Source organism: Rousettus aegyptiacus, unplaced genomic scaffold (genome assembly GCF_014176215.1).
Source record: "Rousettus aegyptiacus isolate mRouAeg1 unplaced genomic scaffold, mRouAeg1.p scaffold_m13_p_15, whole genome shotgun sequence".
NCBI classification, from domain to species: domain Eukaryota; kingdom Metazoa; phylum Chordata; class Mammalia; order Chiroptera; family Pteropodidae; genus Rousettus; species Rousettus aegyptiacus.
In genome coordinates, this window is record NW_023416290.1 from 40,455,897 (window position 1) to 40,461,331 (window position 5,435).

Below are 5,435 nucleotides of genomic sequence, written 5' to 3' on the forward strand. Positions count from 1 at the left end.
ATTTCACTCATTTCCAATGTTCCTTAGGTCAGCATATCTTCCCCAATGCTTTCAGTGAAATTGTTTTATATATTTGTAATACAGTTAGAGTTTGCATTCAATCCTGAGATCTGCTGAACTAAATGATTGCTTTAAGATTTTCATGCATTAAAATTTGTCAAAATCAGCATCTAAATGTTCATAGTAGTTTAATTTCTGCTTCACGTAAGCAGATTCAAGCTGTGACTCTCCAGATTCACCATCTCCAGATTTCAGCATAACACCTAGCTCTGTGACCTCATTTCTCTGATGAATCCAAGGAAAGTCATTAATGTTCAGTTTTTTGAACTTTTTTTTGTTGCAATGATGGGAGTGAAGACTTCTGAAAGCCCTTTACATATTGAAACTAAAAACATACTTACTTATTTATTTGTTTGTTTATTTAATTTTATTTTTTTAGGTGAGACAAACTTTGGTTCACATCACAGATTGCAAGGATCTTGTCAGCTTACAATCCCTTATTTTTTATTTTTTATGCCTACAGCACCTGGTCTTCCTAGGTGGTTTCCCATCCTAGTACTAACCAGGCCCGACTCTGCTTAGCTTCCAAGATCAGACGGGATCGGGCTGTTCAAGGTGGCATAGCCATAGACCATATATTTTTTTTAATGTCCATTTTTTCCCTAACTCTGTTCAAACACGTAGTCCAAGTTCTGGCATGTAGTAAATACTCAATATTTCTTACATAGGTGGAAAAATGAATAACTCAAGTCCAACTACAAGTCCAGGTACATTCCTTCTATTACACATGTACCTCCCTGGTCTGGTTCTGTCATTAGACAGTCTTTTAACCCATCCATGCTGTTTGTTTCATAGTACCCCTTTCACATACTTATAACTGTGGAAGAAAATAATCTTTATATTAATGACAATTCGAGTTCATCATTCAATGACAATTTAGGGAAAAGAGTGTCACAACCTCTCTCAATTTCCTATTTCTATTATCGTCATTACTAGGAATTTTTTCAGGCAATAACTTTAGTGGACTTATTGAGAACACACTGGTGCTGTGAACCCATAATTATTTCAGATCGTGAATGCAAAACCAGGTTTTCCTCTGCATGGGGTTAATAGTTTGCCTCTCTAAATCTGCCTCTGCTACATCCTCACATTCAAGTTAGCAAATTTTCTTCAACCAAGAAAATAAGCCAAGCTTCAGGACTCTGCAACTCGGGCAGCTAATTACAGCATCAAACTCTCTGGATTCTGAGAGTAAGACATGCTTTCGTGTTTGGCAGAATAATTATCTTGACTGGTTTCCCACAAGTCAGTAGATATTTAAAGCTCTATTTATAAAGCCCATAAATACAGGAACCATGAAGAGACCACTAAGCAAGGAAGAAAAAACAAAGGTCTCTATAATTTTCCATCTAGAAAAAGATTATTTACACATACATGAATCAGTATGCAATTTATATAGTCTCATATCTCTAAAACATATGCCTTACCAAAGCTTGGCATGTGAGCTTTTCTTGAGTGAAGCATATAATCTTCTAAGGAAGTGCTTATATGTTGTTTGCAGGTGTGTATAAGTGGTAAAAAATCTTTCTGGAGATTATATACAAAAGACTTAAAGACTGACACAGAATTATCTCTTCTAAGAGAAATTTCTAAGGAAATAACAGGAAATATGAGATTTAACAACAAAGATGAGAATCACGTAGTGTTTGGAGTTGTGAAAAAATTGAAAACACATTAAACATGAGCTACACTGGACTGACTGGTTAAATCAGGGATCTGGTCTGTGGCCTGTTTGGACCTGGGCTGCATAGCAAGAGGTGAACAGTGGGCCAGCAAAGCTTCATCTGTTATTTGCAGCCGCTCCCCAAAACTAGCATCACCGCCTCGGCTCCACCTCAGATCATCTGGCATTAGATTCTCATAGGAGCCCTGGTCCCCAGTGCCCAAAAGGGTGGGGACCTCTGGAATTTTGATTCAATCATATAATGGAACATTCTGTGGCCTTTAAAGATGTTGACATAGAGATACATTTATTAATATAGAAACATATTCTTAATTTGCTGGAAAGTTAAAACTCAAATTTTGAAACAGTTTGAAATTAAATAAGCATATAATTTCAAAGACAGATTTATTAAGATAAATAAATAGAGGAACAGATATAAAGATGTGCTTCAAAATATTCACAGCAGTTATTTCTGGGTAGCAATATTTATCTTATTTTATTTTATTTATTTACCTTATATTTTCTGATTTGGCTATTACGTGCTTATATTTTATGATTTTTTTTTAAAAGATATACCCAATCTATAGTTATCATCTTAGCAAACTGATTTGGTCACATTGCAATTCACATTTGCTACTGTGTATGGTACCCTTAAAGGGCCAGGGTGTTGCACAGCTAGAAGAAAAAATAATTTTTTCTGGAGATTCTGAATATAAGGTCCTCGACATCATCTGTAGAGGAAAGATACGACTAAAACTAATTCTTTTGTTCCCTTTTTTCAAAGGCGAAGCTAAATTATACAAAGTATGATATAGAGTAGGGAATAACATACTGAGAAAGCATCATGATAACAAAATTTCTGTGACAGAAACACAGCTGGGCTTGGAACAGGATGAGTATAACATGTAGTCTTCATATTGGGGTATCATTTTAAGGGAATCTATTTTCAGATCTTCAGCTTTTACAAGGCACTCTTTCTTATCATCAGGCAGATTTCTTTCCCCACTTCTGCTTTCAAAATATCACTTCTCCCGTTTTACATAAAAAAAGACATCCCCATGACTCATCCTGAATCTAACTATATCATTGTGCTAAGATCTAAAAACATTTAGGGCACCAGGAAAGACAATTAAAATAGTGTATGCAGGAAAGCCTCCTTTGTTACTTAATCAGCATTCTGTCTTCCTGCCTTCCTGTCTTCCTTCGTCATACATATATTTCTGATAAAATTGAAGTATGTAGCATTAGAAATATACTATTATGTTGGCCCTTGAAAGAATGTTCCAAAATTATATACACTTTTTTCAAAGAATGTACCGCTCCCTGAAAGAGAATCTGAAGAGAACAAACTAAAGAGAGCATTGTCAAGAAACACTATGAGTTAAAAAAATGGACTTTTTTCAGATAATCATAATGTGTGTAAGAGAAAAGTACCTTTTTGCCAAAGCAGTATAGCTTGGTGACACTAAGTCTTTTAAGAGTAATATTTTTCAAGACTATTTAGTTTTTTCTAGATATAATGGAAAGTACATCCACTTATAAAGATTTTATTATTTCTTTTAGATTCACGTGCATTATTCGACAAGGTCATTAAAATATAGTTTATCAAATCATACTGAAAAATACTTATTTTAAATATATATTAGTTTATCTTATTAAGTGGTTAATATTTTCTATGTCCAATTACATAATATACAATTATATCCTAGTTGCTAGGTAAATTAAGCAATAACATTTTTATAAAGTATATAGAAAAATGTTATCATTATATCAAAAAAATAGAGTTCTAAATATTTACATATGATTTTTTATTTACCACTTCCCAGAATCTGATACTAGAGCTCAATATGTGTTTAAAAATCCATTTAGGAAAGGCACACTAGATTTGATTTATTACATTCCTCACAACTACTGATTTTAGTTATCCATCACACTGCATTACTACAAATCAAATAATAAAAAAAGTAACACCTGGTTTTAAGTTTCTTGCTCCACATATAAGGAGCTTGGCAGTCACCACTCCTTTCTAAATAGAAAAAATTGAACAAACTAAAAAATCGAAAATTCTTCTAAGGTTATTAAGAGAAGTGAGGTCACAGAGCAAACTGCTTCCCCCAATATCTGTTGCCCCCCAAATTTTAGAGATCAACAAGTGAACACAGAGAATCACAATTTACCGGAACTGGACAGATGAGCTGAAACCTACATGGGAACCAGTGCCTCCCAGGAAAACCAGAACTGTAATTGACAAATTGCTGCAAGCTCAGAATGGACAGATCTGAGAGTAAAAATCTCCAAGGGATCTCCCCCATTTTTGTGTGTTTTACCTATAAGAATTTGACCAGGTCCTCACAGCAAACATGATTCCAGCAGGGGAAGAGCAAAATGACCCATTTTGAGATATGCCAGAATATTCTGGGTTTTTTTCTAACAAGATCTACCCTCAGGACAAACTATTTAACCAGATCCTAACATGCTGTTTTATCAGAGTCTAACTGATCTGGGGGACGGGAAGCATCCAACTCTAGCCAGCTGATCCCATCCTAAGAGGGTAGGAATGGAATGAAAAGCACTTGTGAAATTCACAGTCCAGAGGTGTAGGCTCACTAAGAGACTGAGACCTAATTAGCCTCTACAGAACTTTTCCCTTCCCAAACACCTTACTCCCACATTACTAAAGACCTACTTAGAGCAGTTTCTTTTACCCCATATATCATGTCTGGCTATGAAGAAAAAATTACAAGACATACTAAAACGCAAAAAATACAGAGCAAACATCAGAACCAGATATGGCAGGAATGTTAGAATTATCGGATTGGGAATATGAAACAATTATGACTAATATGCTAAGGGCTCTATTGGATAAAGTAAGCAACATGCAAGAACAGATGACCAATGTGAGAAGAGAGATGGAAATCCTAAGAAAGAATCAAAGAGAAATGCTAGAGATCAAAACTGCAATAGAAATGAAGAATGCCCTTGATGAACATATTGGAAAGGATGTAACTGAGGAGAGACTCTCTAAGTTTGAGAATATCACAATAAAAATCTGCAAAACTGAAGAACAAAGATAATAAAAACTAAAATATTTTTTAAAAAAGAACAGTATATCCAAGAACTGTGGAACAACTACAAAAGGTATAACATATGCATAATAAGAATACCAGAGGACAAGAAAAAGAGAAAGAAACAGAAGAAAAAAATTGAACGAATAACAACTAAGAATTTCCTCTAAATTAATGTCAAACACCTAACCACAGATTCAAGAAGCTCAAAGAACACCAAGCAGGAAAATGTCCAAATAAACTACACCTAGACATATTATATTCAAACTGTAGGGAATCAAAGATAAAGGAAAAGTCATAAAATAAGCCAGAGGGGGTTAAAAAAAAAATACCTTCTTTACAGAAAAGCAACGAATTACATCTGACTTCTCAGAAACCAAGCAAGAAAAGAGTAAAATGAAATATTTAAAGAGATATAAATGTTGAGAGAAGAAAATCACCAATCTAGAATTCTGTGCCTTATGAAATTATCCTTCCAAAGAGAAGAAAAAATAAAGACCTCCTAAAAAAAAATTATTGAATTTGTTGCCACTGTACATGCTTTGCAAAAATGTTGAAGAGTTTTTTTAGAGAGAAGGAAAGTAATATAGGTCAGAAACTCAGACCTATATATCTTCTTATATATAAGTGAAACAAATGACAATGCT

At 34.2% G+C, this 5,435-nt stretch overlaps 1 pseudogene; it reads right to left on the reverse strand.

Annotated features, from left to right (window-relative positions):
• Window positions 1-514: 514 nt before the first annotated feature.
• On the reverse strand, window positions 515-632 carry LOC118612103 (annotated as a pseudogene).
• Between the last annotated feature and the right edge of the window lie 4,803 nt (window positions 633-5,435).